We start from the raw sequence: 21,846 nt of genomic DNA on the forward strand, positions 1-21,846 counted from the left end.
GATGATTTGTGAGGGTTTATTAACAAAATTTCAAATATTGAAAAGGTGACTGAGACAAACTATTTTCATTAAACTGGTTAACTCAGAATGCATAATTAAGTACAAAAGTTAATTCTCCTTTTTTTTTTTAATAACTTAGAAAAAGAACCCAGCATTACACTATAAGATGGCAGCCCACTAGCTTCTACACCATCCATGACTGAGTTTATGGGATTAAAACGTGAAGGGGAATTTACCTAATTAAAATTAAGTACAACTTGTCTTATTTGATTAGTTCTCTCCTTCACACTCTTGGGTCCCATAACTAAATGCCCTGGTTACGGCTCTTCTACACAGCTGTCATTTTAATGGAAATATACTTCAGTAAATTCAGCAAATTTCTGTCCACTACCAATTGTTAATCCATGTCAATCTCATTTAACAACCAGAAAAGCCATTATGAACTTGTCAGCACTTTAATTTCCTTAAATGAATTTAATTAATTTTTTATTACTCATTTGGCATTAACATCATCTTCTCCAAATAACAAAGTACAACAAAATTAGCTGTCATAAATGCCCACTATGTTTACACCATATCTTTTAGAAACAGATAGGGATTTGTGTTTTCAGTAACTTGTTTCCAACTTGACTGTTAGGAAGAACATAATAATAAGAATCTGAAACTGTCTACCCATGGGAAGGAAGGGGAAGGCAGGGTATCAGATGTGGGAAAGACAGCAACAGAAGTAAGACACTGTCAACTCAGGGAGGGCAACATGGCATCAAGCTAAATATTAGTACACAGCATTTTTATAACTCATCCAGAGTATCAAGATCTTGATGATGAATAACAATGCCAAGATGGCTTTATCTTTAATTCCCACAATCATACATACTTCCTTTTGGTTTCAAAATACCAGTAACCGTGCATCACAAGAACAATACCTAGTATATGTTTGCTATTAGCAAGATATTGTTCTAAGTGCTTTCCATACATTGTTCCATTTATGCTCATAACATCGCTATATTTCTACAGTATATACATGAGAAACTGAGGAACTGGGGGTGATGTACCTTGTCCAAGGCCTGAAATTTATAAACAGTGGAACCAGGATTCAATGCCATGCCATGGACTCAGATCTGAGTCAACCACACTCACCAGTGTGAGAGGTCCTCAGTATGGGACAAACAAGACCCACCACAGAGAAACGGAGTCCCACCAAGTTGCCCAGATGGCAGTTAGGATTTAGAAAATACAGTACTAAATATTTAATAAATGTTTAAATAGCTTAAAAGTGGCCTACAACTAGTATTTCTTCCTGAAGGACAAATGTTAGTTCTTAAAATATTTTAAATGATTGTATATATTCATGTACATTAGCATGAAATTCATTTCCATTTATTCAATGAAAATATTAGTCTTACATAAAACAGAAAATACAGGACCTTAGCTCAGAATTCATTAACTGTTTCATCATTAAATGAGTAGAGCCAGAATCAATGTACTTCAATTTCTCTTCTTAAGGAAACTTCAATCCCATTGACTTTTGCAAAGTTAGGGATGGGCAACAGCTTCTTGTGTCAAAATAATTAAGCACAACATTCTGATTCTGGGTAAAAAGCAAAACTGATCCAAACTTACCTTGTTTGACCAAATCCTGCTATGACCCAAAGGCAACCAAGGCATCTCTCATCTCCTTCTCATCTCAACATTAGAAAGAGGACCTAAGATAAGGAGCAGAAATGAAATCTTTTCCTTTGCAATAAAATATATAATGAAATCACTCTTACTGATGGGGCACATCTTGCCTAACAAGACAAATTTGATTCTGGTTTATCTCTCAAAGCAAAAGGCAATATATGTGCCCTTTTTTACAGGAAAAAAAGGCGATCAGGAAGAGATCTCATCTGCTCCTATACTAATTCCCACTAATCTTAAAGTGATTTCTATACTTTTCCATTCCTTTTCAGTGCCCAAAGTACAAGAATTACCTTGAAATAATCTAAAGATAGTCCCCTGACAGAGAGCTACTGGGCACTACTTCAAGTGATTGAAACTGGGGGACCAGATGGCCACAACATCCCATTCAGCCAGGACAAGCACTGGCCACAAGCATGGTGCCAGAGAGGAAAAGGCAGTGCCAACTTATCCCATCATCCCTACACAGCAGACCTCCCTCTCTTTTACTCCCAATGCACATGTACTTAAACTTTTGTTTTAATATTTTTAGAAAGAAATAAGTCTATATCAGCAAAATATATTCAGTCTATTGGAGTTGTCACCTTGGTCAGATACAGCAGGCCTCCATACATTTGTACCCAAGAACAAGAGGATATTGCTTGACTGCAGGATTACTCTCAAAGCTTTTCAAGCAAAAAGAGGGAAAAACAAAATAGAAAGGAAGTGAAAGTTAAACAGAAAATATATAAGTCTAAACAAGATGGCATAGACTCACTTCTCCTTGCCCTTCCCCACTAAATATGAGCTATGCTTGCAATAGCTTGGACTTCATAATTCCCAAGAATTAAAAAAAAAAGAGGAAAAAATTCCATTTGATCAGCTTAATTCCCTTTCTTTATCTTCCCTCCCTCCTCCGCTTCCCTTCCATCCTCTTTTCCAAGCTGTTCTGCTTTGCAATATGTTACTGGTAGTGAACCCAGAAATAAAGCAAGGGTTACTCAAAGCAGACTGCTAAAAGGTGTACAAAGGAAGGTAGATGGTTAGGGACCCTAAAACTAAAGGAACAGCAGAGCAGTATGAGGCCTTAGGATCGCCCACCCAAAAGCTGAAGGCAACCCAGACCTGGTATTTCCTGATTCTCAACCCAGCAACAGAGGGCAGCCCATGTAGGTTCATTTCTCCCCTGTATCACAAGGGAGTCCTGTTGACAACACCATGTGAGCCAGGCAAGGGGGAATGATAGAGATCCCTGCTGACAGTAAATAGCCAGGGAAGCATTCTTCTCCCAGTTAGGCAAGAATACTAACCTCCACTGAAAAATTAAAAAATGGCGGGAAGGGGAAGTACTTCCAACAAGGGTGATTCTACTGCAGAAGGTGGCTGGGAACCATCTTTGTCCCCCAAGGGCCAAAATTCCCCTCTCCACCTAGTGGGGGAGCCAAGCAGCATAGGCAAGAGGGATCCTCCCACAACAATATCATGCCTGGGAAGTACTCTGTATATCCACAGGCAGGGGATCCTACCACCACAACTTATCTAGCATGTAAAACTACTTTGTTCCCATGGGCTGAAGACTCGCTTCCCTACTGAGAGATACTGCACATCTAGGAAGCACCAATAAAGGGGATCTCAACACAACAAACAGCCAGGCAGAGGAAGCATCACTATACCCATGAACCAGAGACACTCTTACCACATCTAGAGGTACAAAATGTCCTGATCTGAGTAAACAACTTCCATTCCCTCAGGCAGCACCAGTAGGGACCAGTGAGAGGCACTAGACACACTCAGCATACTTAAAGAGAGCCCCAAAAAGTAGGCCAGGATCTGTGTACTAAACCTAAAGAGCATTACTGCCTTCCAAAATAAAATATTTAAAAAGAACTCAGAAAATTCTAACAAAATAGCCAAAACATCCAAAATACAATTGAAAATCACTCACCATTCCAAGAATCAGGAAAATTACAACTTGATTTGAGAAAATAAAACCGACTGGCATCAACATTGAAATAAATAATATGTTGGAATTATCCGTCATGGATTATAAAGCAGCCACGATAAAAATGCTTCAGCTAGTAATTACATATTTTCTTTAAAAAAATGAAAAAAATAGAAAAATGTAATAACAGAAATAAAAAAATTCAATGGATGGGCTCAATACTAAAGTGGGATGACAGGAAAGAAACAGTGAACTTGAGGACAGAACATTAAAATCTACCCAATTGTAACATAGAGAAAGTAAACTGAACAAAACTAAATTAATAGCACCCCAGGCACCTGTGGGACAATAAGAAAAGATCCAACAATCGTATCTTTTGGAGTCCCAGAAGGAAAGGAGAAAGAATATTTTAACATATAATGACTGACAACATCTCACATTTGGAAAAAAAAAAAAAAAAAAAAAACATGAATCTACAGAATCAAGAAGCTGATGAATTCCAAACAGGGTAAACACAAAGAAATCCTCACCAAAACATATCATAAATTTCTCAAACTAAATACAAAGAAAAATCTTGAAAGCAGCCAGAGAGAAATAATAGATTACCTATAGGGAAATGCCAATTCGGTTTTATTCATCTGAAACTGTGGAGGCAAGAAAGTGGCACAATGTTTTCAAGCACTGAAAGAAAAGAACTGTCAATAGCAGATTCTTTACCCAGAAAAACTCTCCTTCAGGATTGAAAGATAAACAGACATTCTCACATGAAGGAAAAGTAAAACAATTCATTGCTAAAAGACCTATCCTTAAAGAATAGCTAAAGGAGATTCTTCATACAAAGGAAGTCATGAAATCATAAAAGGAGGAATCTTGGATGAAATGGACCCAGTCTTCAAAATCCACAAACCACCACAATTCACCCAATATGAAAGAGATTATCTGAATAGCCCTATAACTATATAAGAATTTAATTCATAATGTAAAGAATCACCAGGCCCAGATGGTTTCACTAGAGAATTCTATCAAATGTTTAAAGAATTAACACCAATTTTATACAATCTCTTTCAGAAAATAGAAAATAAGAGAACACTTCCTCGCTCATTTTAAGAAACCAGTCTTGGGATGCCTGGATGGCTCAACAGTTGAGCGTCTGCCTTTGGCTCAGGGTGTGATCCTAGAGTCCCAGGATGGAGTCCCACATGGGGCTTCCTGCATGGAGCCTGCTTCTCCCTCTGCCTATGTCTCTGACTCTCTCTGTCTCTCTCATGAATAAATAAATAAATAATCTAAAAAAAAAATAAGAAACCAGTCTTACCCTGATACCAAAACCAGACAAAGACAGTACCAAAAAGAAAAAAAAGAAAGAAAAAAAAGGAAAAACAAAAACAAAACAAACACAAGAACTACAGACCAATAGCTCTCATAAATATAAGAATCTTCAACAAAATACTGGTAAATTTAGTCCAACAGTGTATTAAAGAATTCATACCATGACAAAGCTGGATTTATTCCAAGTATGCAAAGCTGATCCACATGTGAAAAACCAATCAGTGTAATCCACTTCTATATACAGACTAAAGAAGAAAAACCATAACAAATGATGTAAAACAAAAAGGGGGGGGAGGCATTTGACAAAGTCCAATACCCATTCATGACAAAAATTCTCAACAAGTTAGGAGTAAAGGGGTAAACTCCTCAATTTGATAATAAGTATGTATAAAAATCCTACAGCAAATAACATGCTTAACAGTGAAAGTCTAGATGCTTTTATCCTAAGATCTACTCTCAGAACTTTTATTCTGCACAATACTTGAAGTTCTAGCCGGCACAGTATTGCAGGAAAAGGAAATAAATTTGGATCAAAAAGGAAGAATTAAAACTATCCAAACTTGCATATGACATGATATGCCATGTAGAAATTCCCAAGGAAACTACTTAAAAAATCTCTTGGAAATAATAAATGAATTCAGCAAAATTGCAAGTGTAAGATCAACACATAAATATCAATTTTATATCTACACATAAATATCAATTTATAATTTATAAATATCAATTTTATACCAACACATAAATATCAATTTTATACTAACAAAAAGCATGCAGTAACCAAAATTTAAAAATACAATACCACTTATAATCTTTTCAGAATAAATGAAATACTTAGGTATGCACTTAAAAAATATATATGGGATCTTTTGCTGAAAACTATAAATGCTGATGAACGAAATCAAAGAAGATCTAAGCAAATGGAGAGACATTATTTTCATGGATTGGAAGAGTCAACATAGTAAAGATGTCAATTTCCCCCAAATTAATATGACACAATTACTATCAAAATCTGTGAGGGGGCAGCCCAGGTGGCTCAGAGGTTTAGTGCCACCTTCAGCCCAGGGCGTGATCCGGGAGACCCGGGATCGAGTCCCATGTCAGCCTCCCTGTATGGAGCCTGCTTTTGCCTCTGTCTGTGTCTCTGCTTCTCTCTCTCTCTCTCTCTCTCTCTTTCTCTGTATCTTTCATTAATAAATAAATAAAATCTTAAAAAAAAGTCTCTGTGAGGGTTTTATTTTTTTGTAGACATAAAAAAGCTTACTCTAAAATTTATACAAAAAGGCAGAGACTCTATTATAGTTAAAACATTCTTGGGGGGAAAACAAGAATATAATAGAAGGAGTCATGCTACCCATTATCAAGACTTATAGTAATCAAGACGGTTTCATACTAGCAGAAGAAGACACACATTGAGCAATGGAACAGACTTGAGAACCCAGAAACAGACGTGAAAATATGTCCAACAGATACTTGACAGTGGTGTAAAAGCAATCTGATGGAGGAAGAACAGCCTTTTCAACAAATGGTACTGGAACACTTGGACATCCATAGGCATCCATAGGCAGATTTAACCTCAACCTAAATCTCACATCTTATACCGAAGATTAAGTCAATATGGACCACAGACCATATTGTTTTGTTTTGTAAAAAATAAAACCGTAAAAGTTTAATTTTAAAAATATAGAAGAAAATCTTTGGGATCTAAGGCGAGGCAGAGCTCTTAGGCTTGAACCAAAAGCACAATCACATAAAAGAAAAAAAACTGATAAATTGAACTTCATCAAAATTTAAGTATCTGCTCTGGGAAAGCCCTTGTTAAAAGGATGAAAAGACAAGCTACACATCTATGACCTGCAAACCACACATTTGAAAAGGAATTCATATCTAGAATATATATAAAGAACTCTCAAAAGCCAAGAGCAAGAAAACAATCTCAATCTTGAATTGGAGACATGAACAGACTTTTCTCCAGAGGATACAGATGGCAAATAAGCACATGAAAAGAAGTTCAACATCATTCACCAAAAGAGAAATGCAAGTTAAAACTGCAATGAGATGTCACTACGGATTTATCAGAATGACTAAAAGTTAGTGACAATATCAAATGGTGCTGAGGATGCAGAGAAACATTGCTCATTTTAGCCACTCTGTCTCACTGCTTGGCAGTTTAAAACAGCATCGACAACAACAAAACTAAACATACAATTACCATAGGACCCAGCAATTGTACTCTTGGCCATTTTCTCAGCAAAATAAAAACTGACATTCACAGAAAAACCATACATGACTATTATGGGCTGAACTGAGTTCTGCCTACCTCCAAACTTGTATGTTGAGGTTGTAACTTCTAGTATCTTAGTATGTGACTGTATTTAGAGACAGTAACTGTAGAGAACTAATTAAGATTCATTAAAGTCATTGGGGTGGACTCCTAATATGACTGATGTTTTTAAAGAAGAGAAATTTGGACACAGGCACACACAGGGAAGACCACATGATGACACAAAGGGCAAATGACCATCTATGAGCCATGGAGAGAGACCTCAGAAGAAACCACCCCACTAACACCTTGATCTCAGACTTCTAACTGCCAGAATTGTAAGAAAACACGTTTCTGTTAGTTAAGCCATTCAGTCTGTGGTACTTTGATACAGCAGCCTGGCAATCTAGCCTGAAAATGGAAATGCCCTAGATAACTTTTAAATAACTGCGGTATATCCATACCATGGAATACTGCTCTGTGGTACAAGGAACAGATTAATAATGCACACAACAATTTGGATTAACAATCAGGGAATTAAGCTGAGTGAAAAAAATACAATCCTAAAAGGTTACATATTGTATGACTAGAACTATTTTGTCTTGAAATAACAAAATTATGGAAATGAAGAACCAATGAGAGGCTACCAGGGGTTAAGGATGATGGGGGGGGGGGGGGTTCCAGTGAGTGTGGTGGTTATAACAAGAGGGATCCTCATGATGATGAACTTCAGAATCTTGACTACAACAGTGATACGTGAACCTATACATCTGATAAAATCAGACAGAATTAAACACACAGACACAAATAAATACAAGCAAAATTGGAGACCTCTGAACAAGATCAGTGGATTGAATCAATGCTGATACCCTATTTGTGACACTGTACACCAGTTTTGCAAGACATTATTATTGAGGAAGATTAGGTAAAGGATAATATACCATATGTCTGTTATTTCTTATGGCTGCATGTAAATGTACATTGATCTCAAAATAAAAACAATGCCAAGAAAAAAAAAATGCCAAGAAGAAATGTGTTTATTGCCTGAAGAAGTAAAACTGAGACACCGCCTTTGCTGGGCCACGGTGGTTGTAGTAGGGACTAAAGGAAAGATAGGAATAAAGAGAATTTGAATTCTTTGCTAAATAAAAAGCTTACAACTTCATCAAGTCTGCATTATTCTAGTATTCTCCTTAACCACCCAGATATTAGGCAAATATTCTAACTCATCATTACTGCACAGGGAAGTGATCACTGATAGATGAGACATTTAACCAAAGATGATACATCACAGCTCATGTGAAGTCAGACTCAAGTGCCCAGAATTTCCAGTCAATAGACTATACAGTTTGTTTTTTAAGTATGTCAAAAATAAAAATATATTGCCTCCAGAGTGATTTCTATTTTGCTTTTTTATTTGAAGTGATAAATTGCTTTGGAGCATTTAAACCTAAGAAAGAAGTTCTGGTACAACTGTTAACTAACTCACTAATGACTGCCAAGCCCCTAGCTAGCACAGCAATAAGCTGGTTCTTTCTAAACTTGATCATTCATTTTCTTTGAAGAGATGATGTTTGCAATCAATGGAGATGAAGGGGTTGGTCACGTAACTAAGCTTTTCATCTTTGTGTCCAAAAAAATATCTTCAGTGCTGTGTTCAGGACAGGAGAAGTCACTGGGTGAAGAGCAGGATTCTGGCTCTAAGCAGCACCCCATGATAAATATTTCACACCATGGGATGGTAAAGCTGAGACAAAAGTTTTAAGTTCTGATAGAGCTTTTGGTAACATTTTTTAATACTCATCTTTAGAAGTCATTAGGACCTAATTAATCTAGCTTATTCACCATCCCTCAAACCAGGGCCAGCTTCACAGACAAGCATCCTATTCCAGAGCTCCATGTTTGGCTCCATGCTCCGCTGTCACAGCCTGGAAATTCTTAATAATTTTTTAACAGGACACCCCAAATTTTCATTTTGTCCCAAATCCTACAAATTATACAACAGCTCCTGCCTCAAACACATCTTAGAGTGTCACCCCTCGGCCCCCTTCCCCACAAAACTTTGAATCCATTCTCCTAGAATGCCTCCCACTTCATCACTGCTTGCCAGAATCTAACCAGTTCCTTTAACATTTAATAAAAATCCCAACTCTTCTCTGACCACCTCTGCCTCACATCCTGTATCATTCATTACCTATAAAATTACTCTAATAATCAATCACACTACACTGAGACACTGCTGATAAAATGTTAATTACATTTTCTTTTGTCATCTCCTTTTCACATTTTTTTTTGTCCTGGATCTCAAATAGTTTAAAATTCAGTGAAGGCTGAGAAAATGGTCTCACACAGCACTGTCAGAATTTGAATTCATAGAAGCTGACACTTCTCTGTAGCTTCTAGAAGGCCTGGTGCAGAGATATACACACAGGGAACAACTCAGCTGTTTTGATTTGATTTCTCAAGAACTTAACACTTACCTTCCTGGAAAGCACATCAAATTTTTTAAGGAAACCAGTTTTCAGTAAGTTACTAAATCTAAATCTGCCTATGGCTTTAAATATTCCTGGGAGTTATATCCTAGCTATTAATATTATTTAATCTAAAAAATGAAGGTAACTCTCTAACTGCTCAAATTAATACTGGGGAAGTGTATGGCTTCAAATTTAAGATACCTATAAATATTTTACTTTTGATTATAGAATTCCTCAAAATACCTTTCTATACCCTAAAATTCCAACAGAAGGACAGCTCATTACTGCACAAATTAAAAAATAAAAGTCAAATAAAACCCATGAAATATTGCCTAGTACTAAATCAGTCTAGGACAGTGAAGGTTAATGCTATGTTCTCTTCCAATAGGTCTGTAGCATCAAAGACCCCTGAAACCACCTCCTAGGGACTCCCACCATATTTCAGATCTGAGAGGAACAAGAACATAGCTAGGATCACCTCCACATACAGATATGAGCTGCTTCCTCCTTTCCCCTTTGTTTTGCTACACAGAACTTGGCACACATGAGACTGGTTTTCAGACACTGAGGATGGATGATTTTTAGGAGAGCTAAAACTGACAGGTGGATTTCTAGCTCTTTGAAATGCTTTCACACCTCTCTTGACCTTTTCTCTGTTTCAAATTGTTTTATCTTAAGCACTTCTTTTATTGCTATAGGACCTCCAAAACTGATCATTTTCATAAAATAACTAATTTGTTAACCTCATGGTACATGCAAGAACTTTTGTATTTAAACATTATGCTAGGGGGAGGGGCAAGACGGTGGAAGAGTAGGGTCCCCAAATCACCTGTCTCCACCAAATTACCAAGAAAACCTTCAAATTATCCTGAAAATCTATGAATTCGGCCTGAGAATTAAAGAGAGAACACCTGGAATGCAACAGTGAGAAGAGTTCGCGCTTCTATCAAGGTAGGAAGACGGGAAAAAAGAAATAAAGACACAAAAGGCCTCCAAGGGGGAGGGGCCTGCGAGGAGCCGGGCTGAGGCCGGGGCGAGTGTCCCCAGGACAGGAGAGCCCCGTCCCGGAGACGCAGGAGCTGCACCGACCTTCCCGGGCGGAAAGGGGCTCGCAGGGAGGTGGAGCAGGACCCAGGAGGGCGGGGATGCCCTCGAGCTCCCGGGGACAGTAACAGAGCAACTGCGCGCCCAGGAGAGTGCGCCGAGCTCCCTAAGGGCTGCAGCGCGCACGGCGGGACCCGGAGCAGCTCGGGGGGCTCGGGCGGAGGAAGAGGCTCCGCGGAGGGGGCTGCGGGGCGGGAGCAGCTGGGGGGGCCTCGGGCGGCGGCTCCGCGGAGGGGGCTGCGGGGCAGGAGCGCGAATCCAACAGCGCAGGCCCCGGAGCACAGGGCGCCGGGACACAGCGCAGGATCCAGCCTCCCCGGACAGGCAGAGGCCAGGACAGCGAGGACGCTCCTGCCCCGAGCTGAGCAGATCAGCGGCCCCGCCCCGGAGCCTCCAGGCCCTGCAGACGGAGAGCTCCGGAGTTCCTGCGGGGGCTGAATCCAGGGCTCCAGAGCTGGCCCCGCCACTAGGGCTGTTGCTCCTGGGGCCTCACGGGGTAAACAACCCCCACTGAGCCCTGCACCAGGCAGGGGCAGAGCAGCTCCCCCAACTGCTAACACCTGAAAATCGGCACAACAGGCCCCTCCCGCAGAAGACCAGCTAGACTGACAAGTTCCAGGGGAAGCCAAGGGACTTAAAGTACACAGAATCAGAAGATACTCCCCCGTGGTTCTTTTTCTTTCTTTTTTTTTGTTGTTGTTGTTGTTTTGTTTTGTTTTGCTTTTTGATTTGTTTCCTTCCCCCACCCCCTTTTTTTTCCTTTCTTTCTTTTTCTTTCTCTTTTTCTTTTTTTTTTTTTTCGTTTTTTCTTCCTTTTTTTTCCTCTTTCTCTTTTCTTTCCTTCTTTCTCTCCTCTCTTTTTCTCCTTTTCCCAATACAACTTGCTTTTGGCCACTCTGCACTGAGCAAAATGACTAGAAGGAAAACCTCACCTCAAAAGAAAGAATCAGAAACAGTCCTCTCTCCCACAGAGTTACAAAATCTGGATTACAATTCAATGTCAGAAAGCCAATTCAGAAGCACTATTATACAGCTACTGGTGGCTCTAGAAAAAAGCATAAAGGACTCAAGAGACTTCATGACTGCAGAATTTAGAGCTAATCAAGCAGAAATTAAAAATCAATTGAATGAGATCCAATCCAAACTAGAAGTCCTAAGGACGAGGGTTAAAGAGGTGGAAGAACGAGTGAGTGACATAGAAGACAAGTAGATAGCAAAGAGGGAAACTGAGGAAAAAAGAGACAAACAATTAAAAGACCATGAAGATAGATTAAGGGAAATAAACAACAGCCTGAGGAAGAAAAACCTACGTTTAATTGGTGTTCCCAAGGGCGCCGAAAGGGACAGAGGGCCAGAATATGTATTTGAACAAATTCTAGCTGAAAACTTTCCTAATCTGGGAAGGGAAACAGGCATTCAGATCCAGGAAATAGAGAGATCCCCCCCGTAAAATCAATAAAAACCGTTCAACACCTGGACATTTAATAGTGAAGCTTGCAAATTCCAAAGATAAAGAGAAGATCCTTAAAGCAGCATGAGACAAGAAATCCCTGACTTTTATGGGGAGGAGTATTAGGGTAACAGCAGACCTCTCCACAGAGACCTGGCAGGCCAGAAAGGGCTGGCAGGGATATATTCAGGGTCCTAAATGAAAAGAACATGCAACCAAGGATACTTTATCCAGCAAGGCTCTCATTCAAAATGGAAGGAGAGATAAAGAGCTTCCAAGACAGGCAGCAACTGAAAGAATATGTGACCGCCAAACCAGCTCTGCAAGAAATTTTAAGGGGGACTCTTAAAATTCCCCTTTAAGAAGAAGTTCAGTGGAACAGTCCACAAAAACAAGGACTGAATAGATATCATGATGACACTAAACTCATATCTCTCAATAGTAACTCTGAATGTGAACGGGCTTAATGACCCCATCAAAAGGCGCAGGGTTTCAGACTGGATAAAAAAGCAGGACCCATCTATTTGCTGTCTACAAGAGACTCATTTTAGACAGAAGGACACCTACAGCCTGAAAATAAAAGGTTGAAGAACCATTTACCATTCGAGTGGTCCTCAAAAGAAAGCAGGGGTAGCCATCCTTATATCAGATAAACTAAAATTTACCCCGAAGACTGTAGTGAGAGATGAAGAGGGACACTATATCATACTTAAAGGATCTATCCAACAAGAGGACTTAACAATCCTCAATATATATGCCCCGAATGTGGGAGCTGCCAAATATATAAATCAATTATTAACCAAAGTGAAGAAATACTTAGATAATAATACACTTATACTTGGTGACTTCAATCTAGCGCTTTCTACCCTCGATAGGTCTTCTAAGCACAACATCTCCAAAGAAACGAGAGCTTTAAATGATACACTGGACCAGATGGATTTCACAGATATCTACAGAACTTTACATCCAAACTCAACTGAATACACATTCTTCTCAAGTGCACATGGAACTTTCTCCAGAATAGACCACATACTGAGTCACAAATCGGGTCTGAACCGATACCAAAAGATTGGGATCGTCCCCTGCATATTCTCAGACCATAATGCCTTGAAATTAGAACTAAATCACAACAAGAAGTTTGGAAGGACCTCAAACACGTGGAGGTTAAGGACCATCCTGCTAAAAGATGAAAGGGTCAACCAGGAAATTAAGGAAGAATTAAAAAGATTCATGGAAACTAATGAGAATGAAGATACAACCGTTCAAAATCCTTGGGATGCAGCAAAAGCAGTCCTGAGGGGGGAATACATCGCAATACAAGCATCCATTCAAAAACTGGAAAGAACTCAAATACAAAAGCTAACCTTACACATAAAGGAGCTAGAGAAAAAACAGCAAATAGATCCTACACCCAGCAGAAGAAAAGAGTTAATAAAGATTCGAGCAGAACTCAACGAAATCGAGACCAGAAGAACTGTGGAACAGATCAACAGAACCAGGAGTTGGTTCTTTGAAAGAATTAATAAGATAGATAAACCATTAGCCAGCCTTATTAAAAAGAAGAGAGAGAAGACTCAAATTAATAAAATCATGAATGAGAAAGGAGAGATCACTACCAATACCAAGGAAATACAAACGATTTTAAAAACATATTATGAACAGCCATACACCAATAAATTAGGCAATCTAGAAGAAATGGACGCATTCCTGGAAAGCCACAAACTACCAAAACTGGAACAGGAAGAAATAGAAAACCTTAACAGGTCAATAACCAGGGAGGAAATTGAAGCAGTCATCAAAAACCTCCCAAGACACAAGAGTCGAGGGCCAGATGGCTTCCCAGGGGAATTCTATCAAACGTTTAAAGAAGAAACCATACCTATTCTCCTAAAGCTGTTTGGAAAGATAGAAAGAGATGGAGTACTTCCAAATTCGTTCTATGAGGCCAGCATCACCTTAATTCCAAAACCAGACAAAGACCCCACCAAAAAGGAGAATCACAGACCAATATCCCTGATGAACATGGATGCAAAAATTCTCCACAAGATACTGCCAATAGGATCCAACAGTAAATTAAGAAAATTATTCACCATGACCAAGTAGGATTTATCCCCGGGACACAAGGCTGGTTCAACACCCGTAAAACAATCAATGTGATTCGTCATATAAGCAAGAGAAAAACCAAGAACCATATGATCCTCTCATTAGATGCAGAGAAAGCATTTAACAAAATACAGCATCCATTTCTGATCAAAACTCTTCAGAGTGTAAGGATAGAGGGAACATTCCTCCACATTTTAAAAGCCATCTACGAAAAGCCCACAGCAAATATCATTCTCAATGGAGAAGCACTGGGAGCCTTTCCCCTAAGATCAGGAACAAGACAGGGCTGTCAACTCTCACCACTGTTATTCAACATAGTACTGGAAGTCCTAGCCTCAGCAATCAGACAACAAAAAGACATTAAAGGCATTCAAACTGGCAAAGAAGAAGTCAAACTCTCCCTCTTCGCCGATGACATGATACTCTACACAGAAAACCCAAAAGCCTCCACCCCAAGATTGCTAGAACTCATACAGCAATTCCGTAGCGTGGCAGGATACAAAATCAATGCCCTCAAATCAGTGGCATTTCTATACACTAACAATGAGACTGAAGAAAGAGAAATTAAGGAGTCAATCCCATTTACAATTACACCCAAAAGCATAAGATACCTAGGAATAAACCTAACCAAAGAGGTAAAGGATCTATACCCTCAAAACTATAGAACACTTCTGAAAGAAATTGAGGAAGACACAAAGAGATGGAAAACTATTCCATGCTCATGGATTGGCAGAATTAATATTGTGAAAATGTCAATGTTACCCAGGGCAATTTACACGTTTAATGCAATCCCTATCAAAATACCATGGACTTTCTTCAGAGAGTTGGAACAAATTATTTTAAGATTTGTGTGGAATCAGAAAAGACCCCGAATAGCCAGGGGAATTTTAAAAAAGAAAACCATAGCTGGGGGCATCGCAATGCCAGATTTCAGGTTGTACTACAAAGCTGTGGTCATCAAGACAGTGTAGTACTGGCACAAAAACAGACACATAGATCAATGGAACAGAAGAGAGAACCCAGAAGTGGACCCTAAACTTTATGGTCAACTAATATTCGATAAAGGAGGAAAGACTATCCATTGGAAGAAAGACAGTCTCTTCAATAAATGGTGCTGGGAAAATTGGACATCCACATGCAGAAGAATGAAACTAGACCACTCTCTTGCACCATACACAAAGATAAACTCAAAATGGATGAAAGATCTAAATGTGAGACAAGATTCCATCAAACTCCTAGAGAAGAACACAGGCAACACCCTTTTTGAACTCAGCCACAGTAACTTCTTGCAAGATACATCCACGAAGGCAAAAGAAACAAAAGCAAAAATGAACTATTGGGACTTCATCAAGATAAGAAGCTTTTGCACAGCAAAGGATACAGTCAACAAAACTCAAGGACAACCTACAGAATGGGAGAAGATATTTGCAAATGACGTATCAGATAAAGGGCTAGTTTCCAAGATCTATAAAGAACTTATTAAACTCAACACCAAAGAAACAAACAATCCAATCATGAAATGGGCAAAAGACATGAACAGAAATCTCAGAGAGGAAGACAGACATGGCCAACACGCACATGAGAAAATGCTCTGTATCACTTGCCATCAGGGAAATACAAATCAAAACCACAATGAGATACCACCTCACACCAGTGAGAATGGGGAAAATTAACAAGGCAGGAAACCACAAATGTTGGAGAGGATGTGGAGAAAAGGGAACCCTCTTACACTGTTGGTGGGAATGTGAACTGGTGCAGCCACTCTGGAAAACTGTGTGGAGGTTCCTCAAAGAGTTAAAAATAGATCTGCCCTACGACCCAGCAATTGCACTGTTGGGGATTTACCCCAAAGATACAGATGCAATGGAACGCCGGGACACCTGCACCCCGATGTTTCTAGCAGCAATGGCCACGATAGCCAAACTGTGGAAGGAGCCTCGGTGTCCATTGAAAGATGAGTGGATAAAGAAGATGTGGTTTATGTATACAATGGAATATTACTCAGCTATTAGAAATGACAAATACCCACCATTTGCTTCAACATGGATGGAACTGGAGGGTATTACGCTGAGTGAAGTAAGTCAGTCGGAGAAGGACAAACATTATATGTTCTCATTCATGTGGGGAATATAAATAATAGTGAAAGGGAATATAAGGGAAGGGAGAAGAAATGTGTGGGAAATATCAGAAAGGGAGACATAACGTAAAGACTGCTAACTCTGGGAAACGAACTAGGGGTGGTAGAAGGGGAGGAGGGCGGAGGGTGGGAGTGATTTGGTGACGGGCACTGGGGGTTATTCTGTATGTTGGTAAATTGAACACCAATAAAAAAAAAAAGAAAAAAAAACATTATGCTAGCTACACTAGTTAAGTAAAAGTTAAGCTAGTTAAATCACCCAATGGCTGGGAGTTTCCATACCTAAAGCATACAGTACCCCAGGTTCCAAGGTTATTTTTTGATTCTAAAGCAAAGTATGTTCTCCCTTTTACTAGAATTTGTCACACAAACAGACCCCAGTATTCACCCTCAGTCTGTCTATATCACATTCATAATGCTAAAAATGCATCAATACAGCCTCAAAAAGAAATAGTACAGCATTTCTTATGTAATAAACACGTGATTTCTAACCTTCCCTGTACCTTTGTAAGTCTTACTTGAGGTAGCCATATTAGTCAGCTAAGCCTGCCATAACAAAACACCCACAGATGGGGCAGCTTAAACACCAAAAGTATATTTTCTCACAATTCTGGACGCTGGAAGTCCAAGCCCAAGGTGCCAGACGATCTGGTTTTTGGCAAGAACTCTCATTCTGACTTGCAGATGACCTCCATCTCGCTATGTCCTCATGTGGTGCATAAAAAAGAGTAAGCTCTCTGCTGCCTCTTGTTATAAGGGCACTAATACCATCATGAGGGCCCCATCCTCCTGACCTCAACTAAACCTAATTACCCCCCAAGGCTCCATCTCCAAACACCATCCCCTGGGAGGTTGGGGATTCGCTATATGAATTGGGAGATATAATTCAGCCCACAGTAAGGACAATAATGAGGACAAAAGTTTAACAGTAAGGAGTGGCCCCCCAAAAGGAAATGATACAATCCTAAATGTTCTCAACAACATCTTACTCTATGTGCCTTCTGCCCATCTCTGAAAAAATAAAGTGTGACTTAGTTGCTGTACATGCAAAATCTCAAGTCTTTAACAAAGGCAAAATGATGTGTTTCTAGAATCCTAGTTCTACGATATATTTCTTTGAGTCATAAAAATTTGCAAATCTGCACATGGCAGAAACTAAGCCTCACAACTCAAGGATATAAATAATTATAATCATGTTCTATTCATATGGAAAGCCTGTTTAACCTGTCTTCTCATTTGGCCAGCTGTATAGCTTTAAAAACCATTTGGAGGGTATCATGATACTCATGCAGTCTCTCTCTGATGCATCTGAAATCCGAGCTCCTCCAGGGGACTCAGTGTCTCGGGAAGCCCTGTGCTTCATGAGATACTTCTAGTCCTATATTTCAGAAAGAGCTTCAGAATTACTTGTTATCAAAACCACAGAAAAATTAAGGCATACCAAAGCTAACAGAAATGTATATAATGATTCAGCCTACACGTGGCAGCAGTAAGACTCTTTTCACCATAGATCAGATCAGTTGACAATGGCTCTGCCTTTAGATCATGGGAAACGATTACCATTCTTACTGTTGTTTTGGTCCTCCCCCTTTTATCTGCCCTATGCCACTCTCTACATTAAACTGGGTTCGGAAAGAATCCTGAAAGACCTTCTGGAAGCATCATGTGGCCAGGAATAACTTCCTGCTTCTGTCTGTTCTTTCTCCCTACATAAATACCTCTTGCCAGCTCACTTACTCAGCAGTTTTCCAAAGTAGGTTCTGTTTTTGTTTTTGGGGGGATTTTTTGTCTAGTTAGGATACGTGACTCTGACTACAGCTCCGATATATCAAAGGAATGCTAAATGTCTGCAGTGGCCCCCCCACAGCCTGAAGAAGAGAGTGCAAACTTGTCACCTGGCATTCGGGAACCTCCCTAACCACCCACAAATTCACCCTCCAAGGTTACTTGCTGCTATTCATTCTCCTCTCCAGCCATATGGAATGCTTTTGGTTCCTTGGAACATTCCAGGCTGTCCTGCCTTGAGACATTTGCTTACGCTGTTTTCTCTCCTGGGAATGCCCACCACCTGCACCCACCTCTTTCACAACCATCAGCACAAGCACACACTCACCCAAATTCAGCATAAGTGTGAGCCTCACCATGAAGCCATCTCTCCTTTCTCTGCATTGACGTTCTCCTCCCTGTGAATCCTCCTAGGACCCAGCAAGTGTTCTCCTGTGGCTTGCAGCACTCTCTATTGCAGTCCTGCACATCAGGTTCATTTCTGGACCATGAGCTCCTCAAGAGTGTCCCTCAAATGTCTGGAATATGTCTTTTACAGAGTAGGTTCTTACAGAAACAAGGAGAGAAGGAAAAAAGGAAGGTGAGAAGGAGGGAAAGAGGTTGGTCGGGAAGGAGAATATGACCAACCCTGTGAACTTCTCATCCAACCATAGCAAATGATTCAAAACATAATCTCAAATAAATGAACTCAAGAATAAACTCAGAGTAAAACGTTAGGTATGTTTTGCTCTAAAAGATATGTTCGGGTTAAGATATATTTTTAGAGTTGGTGGTTGTTCTAAACAGGTAATATCTACCATGCCTCTGTGCCCTTGAACTTGCTGTTCCCTTTGCCTGGAGGGCTGCCCCTCCCCTCTCAGCTTGGCAAATGTCCAGTGAGACTTCAGTATGGCTCACGCACCAGCTGCCCCCCATGAAGCCTTCACAACACCTCACGCAACAGCCCTGAACTCTACCTCACAGAGCGTGCACATTCATAAATGTGTATCCAATGCATTCTCCATGCCAGGCATCATAGAGGGAATATTGTAGGTATTAGGTAGATTTTGGGAATATAAATACTAATGAGACAGCCCTTCCCTCAGAGTCAGGGTTACAGAGTTTGAAGGGTAGAGGTGATTATGACAGGCTGTGATTCATGAGTCTGGAATCACTCATTTTTTTTCAACTTCAAGATTTTATTAACATGAGTTTTTAAAAACAAGCATCCATATCAGTGTGGGGGAGAGGGTGGAGAAGAAGGGAGAGGAGAGGACAGGAGGGGAGAAGAGGAGAGAAGAGGGCAAGGCAGGGCAGGACAGGGGAAAGGAATTCTGCTCTAGTGGTAATAAAGCTCCAGGTTCATTCCACTGTGGATTTCATAGTCCTCCAGAAACACGTGGTCCTTGAAAATCATGTACCACTTCTTCAAGATGCTCAGGGAACAGGAAGGGAGACCTTGGGCCCAGCCCAGTGGAGAGGCTGAGTGGTTAAGGAACGCTTTCCAGGGGCAAATAATACCTGAACTGAGTCTTAAAGAAAAAGCAAGAATCCATGAGAATCAATGGGATATGCGAGTGGTGGAAGGAGGGTACCTGCCAGAGGTGAGCCTTTGTTATTTGTTTTCTCCTTTCAAAGGGCTGCCCATATCACCTCTGTTACCTTAGCCAGGAGGTAAGCATTTACAAAACTCATTTATGTCATTTTTTAAAGATACCTTCTGGTGCCAGTAGTCTATGATTCTGCTCTTTTGTATGTGCATGCAATGTGTTTTAGTAGGTAACACACTGTACTCTGTAACACTTGAAAGATAAAAGGGTACACAGTAAAGAAAGTAAGTTGATCTGCCCTTCCCTTCACAGAGGCACCATAGGTACAGTTTTCCAAGATTTCGTTAAATTCATGTCCCTGCTCTGAATGGAAATATGGGCTCCTTCCACATTTTACCTGCAACTCTGGCATCTGAAAAGACACTGGAGGCTTCCAGGCTCCAGGTGCTCACAAAATTTACGAACACTAATTAGTACCAGCGAAATGTGTGCCAGGTGTCCTAGGACAAACCTCTTTTCCCTCAGCTTCTTCCCCGGTAAAGGGATAGCAGAAGACAGGCAGAGCAAGTCAGGGCCGCTTCAGAAAGAAGCCAACACTTTAGGAATGAAAAAGAGGACTCCAAGAGATGAGACAGCTCCCTTCAAATATGTAAAAGACTATACCAGAGAAGAGAGGTTAGAGTTGGCCCCTGTGATGTCAAAGGGTAAACTGGAAGTGATGAAAGGAAGCTGTGGGGCCCCACGGAGGCTAACATGGGGTGGAATCCCCGGGTGGCCTCTGTCCAGGGTAGAGAAGCAAGCACAAAAAATGTATGCGACTGGATGACAAGATCAATGCTTCTCAAAGCAAAATACACATCCCATTAGTAGAATGCGATCTAATCATAGCTGGTATAAAGTGATTTTTTAAATAAATATTTTCATGGTTGTTACAAAAACGTAGGACAATAATAGCTAGCTTTTGGGTGCACTTAATGTGTGCATGGTACTACTTTAACTGCTTTACATTCTTCCCCCCACCCCCATGAATCTTCATAAAAACCCTATTAAACTGAGAGGTGGAATAATTTGCTCCAGGTCACTGTGACCAGACAGAGGTGGAGCAAGAATGTGAACCCAGGCAATTTGGCTCCAGAGTCCAAGGAGCAACATCATCAAATCCTGATATTATGCTTAGGAGGAAGCTAAGCCAAGCATAGGATATAATCTAGAGAAAATACTATAACATAACTAATAATGTTAGTTCTCAAATATAACAAAAATCATGAATATAGTCTCATCATTAAGTCTAGATGTTTCGATAAGGTCCCTTCCTGTCCAGCTTCTAGAATTGCAATATAACCACCAAAAACTCCTATAATTTAGGCCATTCTGTAGTTACAGAGTACATATCATTAGAAGTGAAGCTTCATGGCTAAAATAGATGCTGTTCCAGGGACACTTATATGCTTTATAGTCTAGTAAAAAGTTGCTACATTGTACAGAAACCATCCTACTAAGTCCTCCACTGGAATGCAGGTATGGAAAAATTTAGCCAAGATCCTAGTCAAGTATCACTGGAGCATCCCTAGCACCCTGCATCCCCTCACCCCAACCTCACCCACCCTCGCTACTATATATGGAATATATATGCCCTCTCATGCTCAAATTCCACTTAAGAGCAGAGAACACAAACATATTCTAAAGGGGAGAGGACTTTAATGAGTTCATGCCAAGTTTCCATTTGCTATTCTTTAGACTGATCCATTTTGCTACCGGTTATGGAAACACTTAGAATGACAAATTAGAACATTTTCAAGTATACTGGTTTTTCCCATGTCTCACCAGGCATGGCTACCCTTCTCTTCAAGAGAAAAAAATAATCCCTCACGCTTTCTTTTGAAATACAAATCCCAGCGCACAGCATAAAGCACTGCTCTGTATTTACCATAGGTCTGCAATACATACATAAACTGAGGAAAAACATGGAAGCCTTGAAAACGAGACACACCCATAATCAATGCACATTCTGGCTTCATTACAACTTCATACGCCCTACAACAGAGTGAGAATAATTATCTAATAACTAGGCAGC

General features: G+C 40.1%; 1 protein-coding gene across 10 annotated transcripts in view; it reads right to left on the reverse strand.

The window, feature by feature from the left end:
* Positions 1-21,846, reverse strand: part of MTUS2 (microtubule associated scaffold protein 2) — a 588,485-nt gene that overhangs the window by 489,901 nt on the left and 76,738 nt on the right. For 5 of the 10 annotated variants that reach the window (XM_025462601.3, XM_025462604.3, XM_025462606.3 and 2 more), the window contains exon 3: positions 1,624-1,706. The exons of 3 other annotated variants lie outside the window; for them this stretch is intronic. The gene's annotated coding sequence lies outside the window, so the exon portion shown is untranslated. Of the gene's footprint in view, positions 1-1,623; positions 1,707-18,599; positions 18,745-21,846 lie in introns of those variants that run through there. 2 more of the 10 variants (XM_049101465.1, XM_035720076.2) reach the window with 1 other exon arrangement.

The sequence above is a fragment of the Canis lupus genome, chromosome 25 (genome assembly GCF_003254725.2).
Source record: "Canis lupus dingo isolate Sandy chromosome 25, ASM325472v2, whole genome shotgun sequence".
Taxonomy (NCBI): Eukaryota; Metazoa; Chordata; class Mammalia; order Carnivora; family Canidae; genus Canis; species Canis lupus.